The sequence below is a fragment of the Sminthopsis crassicaudata genome, chromosome 1 (assembly GCF_048593235.1).
Source record: "Sminthopsis crassicaudata isolate SCR6 chromosome 1, ASM4859323v1, whole genome shotgun sequence".
Taxonomy (NCBI): Eukaryota; Metazoa; Chordata; class Mammalia; order Dasyuromorphia; family Dasyuridae; genus Sminthopsis; species Sminthopsis crassicaudata.
The window spans coordinates 648262737-648278649 of record NC_133617.1 but is presented as its reverse complement, the minus strand read 5'-3'; the positions used below and the strand labels follow the sequence as shown (position 1 = coordinate 648278649).

The 15913-nt window shown below is 34.0% G+C and overlaps 1 protein-coding gene across 9 annotated transcripts in view; it reads left to right on the top strand.

Moving 5' to 3' along the window:
- BNC2 (basonuclin zinc finger protein 2) overlaps positions 1-15913 on the top strand; it is a 530176-nt gene that overhangs the window by 214063 nt on the left and 300200 nt on the right. The gene's annotated exons all lie outside the window — the stretch shown is intronic.

The window sequence follows — 15913 nt, the reverse complement described above, 5'->3', positions numbered from 1 at the left end:
ATTGTGTGAATCTTACTCTCATCAGATTTGGCCCAAAGAAAGAATATTAGCTATATTTGGTTTCACTGAGAAACATCTCTCATCTTATAAAAAAGTGGGAGAGAAAAGGGTAAAAGGGAAGGGGTAGTCTAAATAGAAGGGAAAAGAGAAATAGGGGAAAGGTTTAAGAAAGGGGGAGGGTCTCTAAAAGGGGGAGGACTGCTTGAGGCAAATAGTCCTTATGAGTAAAATACTGGGGAAGAAGGAAAGGCAATAAGGAAAGAGAAAAAGTATAATTCAAGGTTAATAAGATGGCAGGAAATACAGAATTAGTAGTTTTAACTGTAAAAGTGAATGGGGTAAACTCTTCCATAAAATGTAAGCAGATAGCAGACTGGATTAAAAGCCAGAATCCTACAATATGTTGTTTACAAGAAACACATTTAAAGCAGAGTGGTAACATACAGGATAAAGGCAAAAGGCTGGAGCAGAATCTATTTTGCTTCAGGTGAAGTTTAAAAAAAAAAAAAAAAAAAAAAAAAGCAGGGGTAGCTATCCTGATCTCAAATCAAGAAAAAGCAAAAATTGATCTAATTAAAAGAGATAAAGAAGGAAACTATCTTGCTAAAAGGTACCATAAATAATGAAGCAATATCAATATTAAACATATATGAACCAAGTGGTAATGCATCTAAATTCCTAAAGGAAAAGTTAAGAGAGTTTCAAGAAGAAATAGACAGCAAAACTATAATAATAGGAGATCTTAACCTTGCTTTCTCAGAACAAGATAAATCAAACCACAAAATAAATAAAGAAGTTAAAGTGGTAAGTAGAATACTAGAAAAATTATATATGATAGATATTTGTAGAAAATTGAATGGAGACAGAAAGGAGTACACTTTCTTCTCAGCAGTTCATGGAACGTATACAAAAATTGACCATATATTAGGACATAAAGACCTCAAAATCAAATGCAGAAAGGCAGAAATAGTAAATGCATTTTTTTTTAAGATCACAATGCAATAAAAATTACATTCAATAAAGGGCCAGGGGAAAATAGACCAAAATGAAATTGGAAACTAAATAATCTCATCCTAAGGAATGAATGGGTGAAACAGCAAATCATAGACACAATCAATAATTTCACCCAAGAGAATGACAATGAGACAACATACCAAAATTTGTGGGATGCAGCCAAAGCAGTAATAAGGAGAAATTTCATATCTCTAGATGCTTTCTTACATAAAATGGAGAAAAAGAAGATCAATAAATTGGGCTTGCATCTAAAAAAGCTAGAATAGGAACAAATTAAAACCCCCCCAATCAAATAACAAACTTGAAATTCTAAAAATAACAGGAGAGATTAGTAAAATTGAAACTAAAAGAAACTATTAAATTAATAAATAAAACTAAGAATTGGTTTCATGAAAAAACCAACAAAATAGATAAAGCTTTTTTTTTTTTTAATTTAATTAAAAAAAGGAAAAGGAAAATCAAATTATTAGTCTCAAAACTGAAAAGGGAAAACTATCCACCAGTGAAGAGGAAACTGGAACAATAATTAGGAGTTACTTTAACCAACTTTGTGCCAATAAACTTAACAACGTAAGTGAAATGGAGGCGTACCTACAAAAATATAGATTACTCAGATTAACAGAAGAGGAAATAAATTACTTAAACAGTTCCATTTTAGAAAAAGAAATAGAAGCTATTAATCAACTCTTAATAAAAAATCCCCAGTACCAGATGGATTTACATGTGAATTCTACCAAACATTTAAAGAACAATTAACTCCAATACTATGTAAACTATTTGAAAAAATAGGGAATGAAGGGCTTCTACCAAATTCCTTATGACACAGACATGGTACTGATACCTAAACCAGGTAGGATGAAAACAGAGAAAGAAAATTATAGACCAATCTCCCTAATTAATATTGATGCAAAAATCTTAAATAAACTATTAGCAAAAAGATTATAGAAGATCATCCTCAGGATCATATACCATGATCAAGTAGGATTTGTACCAGGAATGCAGGGCTGGTTCAATATTAGGAAAACTGTATTAGTATAATTGACTATGTCAATAACCAAATTAACAAAAATCATATTATTATCTCAATAGATACAGGAAAAGCATTTGATAAAGTCCAACACCCATTCCTAATAAAAACACGAGAGTATAGGATTAAATGGACTTTTCTTTAAAATAGTAGCTAGCATCTATTTAAAACCATCAGGAAGCATCATATGTAACGGGGATAAACTAGAATCATTCCCAGTAAGATCAGGGGTGAATAATAGTGTTGCCCACTATCACCATTGCTTTTTAGCATTGTGTTAGAAATGCTAGCCTTGGCAATAAAAGAAGAAAAAGAGATTAAAGGAATTAGAGTAGGCAATTAGGAAACCAAATTATGACTCTTTACAGATGATATGATGATATACTTAGAGAACCCCAGAGAATCAACTAAAAAGCTATTAGAAATAATTCACAACTTTAACAAAGTTGCAGGATATAAAATAAATCCACATAAATCATCAGCATTCTTATACATCACTAACAAAATCCAACAGCAAGAGATACAAAGAGAAATTCCACTTAAAATAACTGTTGATAATATAAAATATTTGGGAATTTTATCTGCCAAGGGAAAGTCAGGAACTATATAAGCAAAACTACAAAATAATTTCCACACAAATCAAGTCAGATCTAAGCAAGTGCTGTTGGTAGGTCAAATGAATATAATAAAGATGACAATATTACTTAAATTAATCTATTTATTAAGTGCTATACCAAAGTCCCAAGAAATTATTTTACCAAATTAGAAAAAATAACTTCAAAATTCATCTGGAAGAACAAAAAGTCAAGAATTTCAAAGGAATTAATGAAGAGAAAAGCAAATGAAGGTGGCTTAGCTGTACTAGAGCTAAAACTATATTATAAAGTAGTAGGCATCAAAACCATTTGCCTAAGAAATAGAGAAGTTGATCAATGGAATAGGTTAGGTTCACCAAACAAAATATTCAATTTTTATAACATTCTAGTATGTGACAATCCCACAGGCTCCAGCTTTTGGGATAAGAATTCATTATTTGACAAAAACTTCTGGGAAAATTGGAAACTAGTATGGCAGAAAGTAGGCATAGATCTACACCTAACACTGTATACCAAGATAAAGTTGAAATGGGTTCATGAATAAATTAGAAGAATATAGGATAGTTTACCTCTTAAGATTTGTGGAGGAAGAAGGAATTTGTGACCAAAGAAGAACTAAAGATCATTATTGATCACAAAATACATACTTTTGATTATAGTAAGTTAAAAAGTTTTTGTACAAACAAAACTAATGGAGATATGATAAGAAGGGAAGCAATAAACTGGGAAAACATTTTTATATCCAAAGGATCTCATTTCTAAAATACATAGAGAACTGACTCAAATTTTTAATAGTTCAAGCTATTTTCCAGTTGATACTTGGTCAAAAGATATGAACAGACAATTTTCAGATGAAGAAATTTAAACTATTTGTAGCCACATGAAAAGGTGTTCCGAGTCACTATTGATCAGAGAAATGCAAATTAAGACAAATCTGAGATACCATTACACATATATCAGATTGGCTAAGATGACAGGAAAAGATAATGATGAATGATGGACGGGATGTGAGAAAACTGGGACACTAATGCATTATTGGTGGAGCTGTGAATGGATACAACTATTTTGGAGAGCAATTTGGAATTAGGCTCAAAAAGTTATCAAACTACATATGCTTTGCTCCAGCAGAATATTTCTACTGGGATTATATCCCAAAAAGATCCTAAAGGAGGGAAAGGGACTCACATGTGCAAAAATGTTTGTGGCAGCCCTTTTTGTAATGGCAAGAAACTGGAAACTGAGTGGATGCCAATCAATAGGAGAATGGCTGAATAAATTATGGTATATAAATGCTATAGAATATTGTTCTGTAAGAAACAACCAGCAGGATGATTTCAGAGAGGCTTGGAGAAACCTAACTGAACTGATGCAAAATGAAATGAACAAAATCAGGAGATCATTATACATGGCAACAAGAAGACTGTATGACAATTAATTCTGATGGATGTGGTTCTCTTCAACATTGAGATGATTTTAATGAGTTCTACTTGTGCAGTGATGAAGAGAGACATTCACATGCAGAGAGAGAACCATGGGAACAGAGTGTGGAACACAGCAAAGTATTCTCACTCTTTCTGTTGTTTTCTTTCTTGGTTTTTTTTTTTTTTCCTTTCTCCTTGATCTGATTTTTCATGTGCAACAAGATAACTGTATAAATAGTATACATATATTGGATCTAACGTGTATTTCAACATATTTAACATTTATTGGACTATCTGCCAGCTAGAGGAGGAGGTAGGGGTAAAGAGGGGAAAATTTGGAACAATGTTGGAAAAATTACCCATGCATATGCTTTGTAAATAAAAAGCTTTAATTAAAAAATGATTATATATGTCATTACTTATATTTAAAGTAAGTAGGAAAACTTAGAACATATTTAGTGTGCAGCACATAACTATTGTAGCCTGGAAACACCTGTGATCTTTCAGAACCAGGCTTTCTTTGACAGGCTGGATCTGCTCTACCTTTCTTCCTTTCTCCTACTTTCATATTCCTTCCATCTTCCGGAATCTTCCCAGAACCTTCCATTTACCATACAACCTTGCTGATTGACACCTGTGCCTATGACATAAGTTCTGGGAATCCTCTCATATAATTTGAGTGTGACATTGCTGTCCTCTGTGGAATTCCTGATTCTCTTCAGGGGTGATGATAGTAGCTGTGGCAAGAGTTTGCTTTAATAATGTACTAAGTCTTAGGGGTAGCCCCTTGGAAGCTCATTGTGGGCCTCTTCTTCCTACAACTGTTGAAGTCTGCAATGCCCAGTGCTTTATGATGTAATCCCTGTGGTTAGCTTTCCTTTTCCCTGGCCACATCTGGGAATGTTGGATGCTACCCTGGTTTGGTGTGTTGATATTACCTCTTATTCATTTCTTTTCATCTCTGTCTTCTTCTTTATGCATCTACCTTTCAGCATCTAAAGATAAATTAAGTAAATAAATGAAAGAGCCTATTGCTTTCATTATTTATTTGCATTTCACTTAATTCTTTTGCTAAGCTCTTTTAAAGTTCCAGAAATGTATTAACTTGGTTGTCCACTGTGGCTCCCAAAGTTCCAGAAATGTATTAACTTGGTTGTCCACTGTGGCTCCCATAGCAAATATGTGAACACACCATTCATTCTGGAGAAGGAAAGGACCTACCACTCACACCCCAGAACTGGGATTCTAGCTTATTTAATTTTACTCCATACCTAGGGCTCTTTTTACTGCAGTCGGCTCTGAACATTAATCTGGTTGTACAGTGTAATGAAATGTTGGGTGTAGAGGTGTGAGAGGTCTTGTTTTTTGAGATTCTACCTCTGATGTTTGTTAGCTAAAGGACCCTAGGGAGACATTCCTTCTCTGAGTTCTAGATTCCTTTCCTTTTAAAAGCAAGATTAAGAATAATTGCAAAATTAGCTTTACTTATTGTCATGAGAGTCAAATGAGCTAATGATTCTAAAATACTTTATTAATTTAACCATATCATGACATGAGATGATTGATAATAATTATTATCATAGCAACAACAATAATAAAAGGGCAACATGAATGACCTGAATATGAGCCTAAAGAACTTTGACTTTATTTTGTAGAAATTAGGGAGACATTGAAAGACATTGAGCAATGTCTTTGATTACGTCTGCTTAATTTTCATGATACAATATTTGCTGTTGGCTTCTGAATCCTTGCTACATCCTGCTGCCCTCCTTCTGTCTTCTTAGATCAAAATGGACTACCTTATGACCACTGTTGACTGTCTTTCCACCACTGCTTTGCTCAACATATCTTGGCTAGCTTCCACATCCTTCTTTTTTTTTTTTTTTTTAAACCTCTTTCAGAGGTCACTAATAATATTCCTCATCCCCATAGAATTGAAGTTACCTTGAAACTGAAATCACCCTTGCAATAGTGGGCAGATCTATACCTTAGGTGTGGCCAAAATGAGATGGAAGATGAATAGAATTAGTTAGATTTGGCATTTGTTAGCAGAGATAATTAATAAACTTTTGATTTTCTTCTTCTTTGGCTGAACTTCATATATAAATATCTTTTAATGTTGGTTCTGCCCCATTCTATCTGTTACCCCAGTGACTGTGTGTTAGGGGTTGTTTGGTTTCCTTTTTTCCCATCATGAGGTTTTAAGTCTAAAGGTGTAAGATTTTCTCCAAGGGTTTCTTCTCACTACTCCTCAAATTGAATTTGTCCTCCATTAGCTTGATGATATTTGCTCACAGTAAAAGGATTACTCATTACATATTACTATGCAGAAATATTGAATTGGTAAATCCCTGAGTTCAAATCCTAGCACAGAGGCCTTGGGTTCAAATTTTGATTCTACTTTTTCCATCACTATGTGACCTTGGACACATTTGTTCATGGCCTCTCTTCTCATTTATAAAATGAAGGGATTGAATTAAATGGTCTCGATGATCTTTTTAAAGTGTTTTCCAAACTTAACAAATCATTTAATTCACCTTTTCCCAAGTTTAATCCTTGTTTGCCTCTCAGCAGTAGATGATTCTGTTGACTTCCCTCTCTCTGTTCTCTAGAGTCTTTTGACACAATCCTCTCTTGATTCTCTCTCCATTTGTTTGAACAATACCTTCAGTCTCTTTTGCTTGATCATCATCCATGTCACACACACTTCTAACTGTGGTTATATACCCCAAGTTTCTATTTTGAATCTTTTCTCTTTTTCTCTGTATACTCTTACTTGGTGAACTCATCAGCTTTCAAGAGTTTAATTATCATATTTATGCATATGATTCCCAGCAACTCTCTCCTGAGCTCTGTTTGTAGGATATTTTGAACTTGATTTGAACTTAACATACTGTAAACTCAGCATGTTTAAAATAACAAATCATTATTGTTCCTTCTCCCAAGCCCCAAACCTGCTCCTCTTCAAAAACATCTCTGTTTTTTTTTGAGAGCCTCACCATCCTTTCATGAATCATGTTTTCAGCCCTGCACTACCTTCAGTGTCTGTTAGGATTCTTACAATCTACTAAATCACTGGAATGAATGGAGACTATAATTATCTAATTTAACATGGTTCAGTATGATTGATCTGACCCTACAAGGAGATGTTATGGACCAGAATTTGAAACAAGGTACTGAGTGGAATTGAGGAGACAATGGTTAAATCTAATTTAGCATTGATTTGATCCTACAACAAATAATGGTTTCCTCATGATAAAATGATTGGTGTATAGTCAGTGTGGGACACATAAGCGAGAATCTCACAGAACTTTGGGAGAACTTCAGAACTTTGGGAGAGGACTTCAGGAGAATTTCAAGGAAGCTCCACAAGATTCAGAGTCATTGACCTACTGCCATGTTTGTGCTTGCTGGAGACAATTCGGACAAGTACTCTCGGTAACCAAGGAGAGAGGAATACCTCTAGAAAACTAGCCGAGCGCCAAGTGAAGGAGATAAGATTTTGGAAGAGACAATAAAGAAGTTGGACTTTAACTCCTGGCTGCATTTGGGACTATTGAACTGAACTGAACTGAACTGAAACTAAGGCTGCCTCCAGAAGCTCCCCAAGAGATCTGCTCTCAGAGAACCATTACAATTTAGAGAAAAGAACATTATAAATATCTCACTCTTTCTTATTCCACATTTCCAGGCATTCCCCAGATCTTCTCTTGGCTACCTCTTTGAAATCTCTTACCTTTTTTTTATGCCTATGGTCACCATAGTAGTTATGTCCTTTTAACATGTCTCTGGTTCTGTTGCAATAGTTTCTTTATTTCTTTCCCTTTCTCACATTTTTCTCCTGTCTAATCTGCCCTCCATTCAGCTGCCAAAGTGATTTTTCTTTAACAGGACTAACTGTATCCATACTCCACTGGCTCCAATAAACTAGTGATTTCTGATTCTAATCTGTTTCAGATGACATAGTAACTTTTCTGTCATTTAAAACTATTCAAAATCCATCTGACCTTTCCTTTTTTTGTTGTTGTTGTTATATAGGCCTCTTCTTCACACTTTTCTGTCCAACCATATTCACTTTCTTACTCTTTTCCCACACATAGCATTCTTTTCCTTGTCTCCATGTTTTTCTGTTGGCCATCTTCCAAGTCTAAAATGCACTCTCTTCTCACCTAAGACTCTTGGATCTCTGATTTTTTTCTTGAATATTATCTTTCTCATGAAGCCTTTTCTGTTACCCCTGTTGCTATTACCTTCTTTCTCATAATGTTATTTTGTATATTTTATTTAAATACATATTTTGTAGTTATTTTGTATATATACATTTTTATACCCTCCATTAAAATATAAGCATCTCAATAATAGATACTATTTTACAATGACTTTGGTCAATATATCCCTGGGTCCTAGCATAGTGTCTGGTACATAGTAATAGGAATTTAATGAATGCTTTTTTTTAAAAAATTTTTTTATTGTAGCTTTTTATTGACAAAATCTATGTATTGATAATTTTTCAACATTGACCCTTGCAAAAACTTCTGTTCCACTTCTGTTCCTTCCCTTCAGCCCCTCCCTTAGATGGCAGTTAGTCCCATACATGTTAAATAAATTAAAGTATATGTTAAATACAATATATGTATAACATATTTATGCAGTTGTCTTGCTACTCAAGAAAAATCAGATTTAGAAAGAAGGTAAAAATAACCTGCGAAGAAAAACAAAAATGCAAGCAAATAGTAACAGAAAGAGTATAAATGCTATGTTTTGGTTCACACTCATTTCCCAGCATTCTTTTACTAGGTATAGCTAGTTATGTTCATTACTGATCAATTTTGGATCCTCTCATTGTTGAAAATAGCCACTTCCATCAGAATTGATCCTCATATAGTATTGTTGTTGAAGTATAAAATGATCTCCTGGTTCTGCTCATTTCACTTAGCATCAGTTCATGTAAATCTCTCCAAACTTCTCTGTATTCATCCTGCTGGTCATTTCTTACAGAACAATAATATTCTATAACATTCATATACCATAATTTACTCAGCAGTTCTCCAATTGATGGACATCCATTCAATTTCCAGTTTCTAGCCACTACAAAAAGGGCTGCCACAAACATTTTGGCACATACAGGTCCTTTTCCCTTCTTTAATATCTTTTGGGGATATAAGCCCAGTAGGAACACTACTGGATCAAAAAGTATGCACAGTTTTACAAGTTTTTGAGTATAGTTTTAAATTGTTCTCCAAAATGGTTGGATCTGTTCACCACTCCACCAACATCAGTGTCTCAGTTTTCCCACATCCCCTCTGACATTCGTCATTATCTTTTCCTGTCATCTCAGTTAATCTAAGACATATGTAGTGGTATCTCAGAGTCGTCTTAATTTGCATTTCTCTGATCAATAGTGATTTGGAGCACCTTTTCATGTGACTAGAAATAGTTTCAATTTCATCATCTGAAAATTGTCTGTTGATATCCTTTGACCATTAGGCATCCATGAGTATATGTGTGTGTGTGTGTAGACACAAACATATGTATGCATTTATATTTGTTATGTTGTGTGAGGGAACCACTCAGTGTCCTAAAAGCCTTTAAAAACCCAACTTATTAGATACCTACTACATGTAAGATCTGTTTTGTTAAGTTTCAAAGATGAAAAATGAACTTTTAATCTATTATTGGAATATGACATAATAATACAGTGAGTGTTTTAAGTTTGGGAGGGGTGATGATGAAGAAAAGCCTTGAGGAGGAAGTAACCCCTGAACTGAGTCTTCAAGAACAGGATTTCATCTAGCAAAATTGAAGGGGAAGTGCATTTTGTACATGATTGGAGGCCTATGGAAATGCAGGAGAATATAGGATGAATTTTGGGAACTATTCAGTTTTGCCAGAATGATGACTATGCATGGAAGAAAGTAGTATGTCATAAGACTCAAAAGGCAAATTTGAGTAAAAGAACCATAAATGCCAGGCTAAAGCATTTGTACAAAATGCTATCTGAGAGGTAACATATATATGAGTGTCTATTTAACAATAATAATGATAATAACAATAAAAATGATAGTTATCATTATTCACATCATGCCTTATAGTGTTTATTCAAATAAATCATCTCATTTTTTCTTTATAATCTCATAAGGTAAATGCTTTGGATATTATTATTCTCATTTTATAGCTAACGAAATTGAAGTGTAAAGAGATTTCTTTATTCATTCTACCCAGGTTTTCTTGACTCCCAAGTATTGTACTGTTTATACTATTCTGCTTATTATCACACCCTCTCTTTTGTTTTCTTCCTCCCTTTCTTTTTCTAAGACAAAACTCAGAATTTTTAAGTAGAGGATCAGGATGGTCAGACCTGTGCATTAGGAAGATTATTTTGGTAGGTTGTGTGAAGAATGGAGTAGAGAGAAAAGAGAATGAAGGAGGGAGATTTTGAGTGTTATTTATGCACTTACACACACATATGTACTTGTCTTTTCTAATTTAAGCTCCTTGAAGGCAAGGACTGTTTAATTTTTATCTTTTTATTGCCAGAACTTGGCAAATTCTAGTCATTTGATAACAGATATTTAAGTTGTACATAGGACAAATAATTAGGGAGTAAACTGGAGTAGTGGTAGTTTCAGTGGAAAGAAGGTGACAGATGGAAAATGAATTGTAGAGGTAGAATTGACAAAACTTGACAGTAGATTATGGGAGCTGTGGATATGGAAAGAGTAAAAGATAATTCAACTTGAAAAAAGAAAAGGTAACTTTTGTGTCAAAGCAAAGAGTGGAAAAAAACTTTGGTGTCCATATATGAAAATATTTTCAAAATTAGAATTTCCATGAAGTCACAGCAAGTCATAATTGGGCGTTTAAAAAAAAAAACACCTTGAAAATGAGATAGAAGAAGAGAAGAATTTCTTGAGTAGTTGAGGAACAGATTGAAATTGAAAGATAGATAGACTTGGAAATGGATAATCATGCCAATAAGCACAGTATGCTGTTATAGAAACAGTAAAAAGAGGAAATTCACTCAGGAAACAAGTTTAGAGATAATTAAAGTAATTTCAATCTCTCTCTCTCTCTCTCTCTCTCTCTCTCTCTCTCTCTCTCTCTCTCTCAATCTCTCTCTCTCTCTCTCTCTCTCTCGCAATCTCTCTCTCTCTCTCTCTCTCAATCTCTCTCTCTCTCGCAATCTCTCTCTCTCTCTCTCTCTCAATCTCTCTCTCTCTCTCTCTCTCTCTCTCTCTCTCTCTCGCAATCTCTCTCTCTCTCTCTCAATCTCTCTCTCTCTCTCAATCTCTCTCTCTCTCTCTCTCAATCTCTCTCTCTCTCTCTCTCTCTCTCTCTCTCTCTCTCTCTCTCTCTCTCTCTCTCTCTCTCTCAAAATTCAGTTATCTTATCCCTGTGCCTCAGATTCCTTATCAATAAATTATGTAGACAAGAATATTTGAACCACTTATCTTATGAGATTGTTGTGAGAGTCACATAAGGTAATGGATAGAAGATGCTGTATAAACCTGAAGTGCTTCTATAAGTGAGCAATCATGATGCTGTCTACATAACATGTATACATGATGCAAAGCTACATAACATTTAGGTTTGGTTTAAAAATTTATCAGTAATTTTTGAAACCAAGAATTTAAACCCTTCTGTTCTATTCATGGACTCACCATATTAGTGCCTGATGTAGTACAGTTCCTCAGTTAATTTTAACTCTGCCTTAACTCAGGTCTCCCAGATTCAAGTGATCCATTTTCTCAGTCTTGGCAGCAGCATGGTCTACAGGTATGCCCCTCCAACACTAGATTAAGAAGATTTCCTTAGCATTGCAGTGATTCTTTCTCTCCTCTAGGGAAAATTACAAACTTCTTTGTTGGCTTTTAAAATTCATTACTTCTTGGCCCCAACCTCCCTTTTTTATCTTTTTTATACTCTGCTCTAATGATAAAAAAAAGTGGTCTAACTCTTTCTCATAGAGGGCACTCCATCTTCCAACTCTGTGCCTTTTCATTGGCTGTCCCACACAATGGGAAATGCATACCTTCCTCATCTTTACCTCTTAAGGTTACTAGTTTACTCCTAGACTCAGTTTCAAGCATCATTTTCTACTGGAAGCCTTTCCTACTGCTCTTCTCCTTAAATGGTCTTGTATCTCTTTTGTGTATGCTTTTGTAGACTCCTTAGAGATAGGAACAATTTTATTTGTTTTGTATTTTTGCATATCTAGATCCTTGCCCTCTACCTAATATAAAACAGGAATTTATTAATATTGATTGATTGATAACTATGTGATCATTTGTAAATTTCAACCTCTCTGGGTTTTAGTTTCATTGTAAAATAAGGATAGATAAAAATACTTGAAAGTCCAAACTCATTGGAATATTGTGAGACTCAAATAAAATTGTGTAAAAATTTCAGTATTATTATTATGCCTCAAATAGGTCCTAAAAACATTGTTTGATGATGCTAAGAACAGCTGTGATACACTATAAAGATCTGTCAAACCTGCTAGCTATTTTTCAGATACGAAGGTGAAGTAAGAATTACTGTGTTTTACTTCAATGAATTACTGTTGTGAGTGTAACCAAGCATCTGATTAGGCTGTATTTTTCCAATGTTGCTTGGCAGAATATGGTTCTCTAGTCCTATGAGCCTTGCCGTGTTATGCTAGCAGAGGGCTTGGTGTTGGTGCCTGCTAAATAAAAGCCATGAGAGGAAGTAGGAATAGTGTAAGAATTTCTCTACCTTATATTTATCCACTTTTAAAATGTATAGGCAATCAGTATGACTGCTTTTCTTAGCTTTCCCTGTTCTATTTTGAGATTACAGACCAGGAGATGAAATTCTTTTGGCTTTTTTATTTCTTGGTAGGATGATCTCTTTATTGTAAAGCATGTACACATAGGTCCTAGAACTGGAGGGGAACTTAGAACTTATCTAATCCAATCTCCTTTATTTTAGTGTTGAGGAAAAATTGAGGCCTAATGGAATTGAATACTTTGCCTTAAAATGTGCTTCTTGAGGGCAGCGACTGTACTTTCCTTTTTTTTTTTTTTTTTTTTTTTAATTTTCAATCATTGTCACAGTATCTAGCATACAGTAACTGCTTAATAAATAGCTGTTCATTGACTTGTCCATGGCTACACACAAAAGCAAGTGGCTGAATTGGGATTTCAGTCTGGGTCTTCTGAGGCCAAAGCTGTTGCTCTTGCCACCAAACTGTTGCTATCTCATAATAATATTGTGGGAATGCCTAGAAAATATTATAGATTTTTCATGTTTTTGGAAACCTTAATATGGAGCAAACCAATAAAGGATTAAGTAACTAACTGGTCACTACTGATAAAGAGTTATTAAAGAGAGGAACATTTCATAGGTCCTTAAGGAATAAACAGGGGCTTCTATTAAATCAGAAATAAATGAGTATTAGAAGGAAGGTAGTAGTGTTATCCCAATGTTTATTTGCTAATGAAAGTACTGACATGTACTTCCGTAGAATCAGTACATTTATATATTAGTAGAAACTATCTATAGAATTACTAATTTTTTGAAAGCTAAATGTTGAATTTATTAATATATTTTAAAAAGAAAAGCAAGTTTTATATAATAAAGATTCACAATTTCATATACAATCCTTCTTCCCTCCCCCCCATTTCTTTTTTCTATTAAATATCTGGAAAAGTCCATTTTATTTGATATTTGTTCAATTTGGAATGAAAATTTTACTTTTTAAAAATCTTTTCATTTAAAATTTTGAGATCCAATTTTTGTCCCTCCTTTCCTTATCCCTTCCCTGAAACTGTAAGCAATCAGATATAGGTTATACATGTATATAACATTTCCATACATTTTGTACAAAAAGACTCAAATAAAAGAAAAAAATAAAGTGAAAAATACCGGACTTCAGTCTGTATATCAAACAATATCAGTTCTTTGTATGGAGGCAGATAGTATATTTCATCATTAGTCCTTTGGGATTTTCTTGGATCATTGTATTGCTGAGAATAGTTAGGTCATTCACAATTCTTCATTAAACAATATTGCTGTTCACTGTGTACAGCATTCTCTTGGTTCTGTTCATTTTCTGTTCACAGCCCATTTACGTCTTTCCAGGTTTTTCTGAAACCATCTTGCTTGACATTTCTTATAGTGTAATAATATGAATATTTCATTACAATCATATAGTACAGCTTGTTTAGCCATTCCCCAATTAATGGCCATTCCTTTGATTTTCAATTCTGAGCCACCACAAAAAGAGCTGCTATAAATATTTTTGTGCAAATATATCCTTTTCTTTTTTTGTGGATGTCTTTAGGAAGTAGATCTAGAAATTGTATTGCTGGCCCAAAAAATATGCACAATATTAAAGCCTTTTGGGTATAGTTCCAAATTGTTCTCCAGAATGGTTGGATCAGTTCACACTTCATGAAACAGTGCATTGATGTTCAATTTTCCCCACATTTTTTCCAGCATCCTTTTGTGTCATCTTAACCAACCTGATAGATATGAGGTGGTACCTCAGTTTTTTTAATTTGCATTTTTCTATTCAATATTGCTATTGAGTTTTTTAGTTTTTATTAGTACATTTTTTCATTTGACTAAAGATAGTTTTTATTTTGTAGCATGAAAACTGCCTATTTATATTCTTTGACCATTTATTAGTTGGGTAATGACTTGTAATTTTACAAATTTAACTCAGTTTTTTGTATATTTGAGAAATGAAGCCTTTATCAGAGATACTTCTTTTTTTTTGTCAGGCAGTTGGAGTTAAATGACTTGCCTAGCGTCATACAACTAGTAAGTGTTAAGTGTCTGAGGTTTGATTTGAACTCAAGTCCTTCTGATTTCAGAGTTGGTACTTTATATACTGTGCCATCTAGTTGTCCCCAGAGATATTTCTTGCAAAACATTTTGGTTGCATTACTTTTTTTTGTGCAATAACTTTTTAACTTTATAAAATCAAAATGATCTATTTTGTGATACTCTCTATATAAGTTCTTCTCTTGTGCATAAATTTGACATAAACTATTTATGTGTGAATCATTTATCCATTTTGACCTTGTCTTTGTGTATGGTACGACAGAGATTGGTCTATACCTAGTTTCTGCCATACTGTTTTTCAGTTTTCTCAGCAGTTTTTGATAAACAGTAAGTTTCTACTAATTTTTTTTTAAAAGAAATGTGACAGTTTACAGAAAGGCTTGTCTTCATTTTTGCATATTTCCTGGTATTTAAAATGCCAGCATTGATAAGATTTTGCTGAAAATCCAAAGGATAAATGATGTCCTCAGCAGGAGTTAACTCGGGAATACCTATGAAAATCCATTTGGCATCATCCGCTGAACTTTTCAGGCTTATGGGATGAACAGAGTGAGCTTGCTTGTATTTTCAACTGCTTTAGAATACCACACATGAGAGAACAGGTTGACAGGAGGTTTCAGCCTGACACGGGAGTGAAAGGAGAAGCATCTTTTGCACACCTGCTCATGGACGGTAGCAGACCACCTGAGCACTACTATGCCACAAGCTGAAACAACCTAGGAGGTGTATAACTATGCTATACCTAAAAACAGGTGTGTGACATGTATGAAACATGTTCCATGAGTTTTCTCCATCAATTTTTTTCTTACCTTAATCTTTTTTTTCCTCTCCCCTCTTACTTTTCTCTAGTGTTGCTTTTTCTTCTGCTCTCTCCTCTCCTCTTCTCTCCTTCTTTTTTTCCCTCCCTCCTTCTCTTCTTTCTTTTTCTTCCCCTTCCCCTTCTCCCTCTCTCTTTTCTCTTTTTTTTCCTCTGCATGCCTATTAAGGAAATGTAATTTGAAGAAGTTATGGAGTTACATATTCTATTTAGATACATTTTGTTA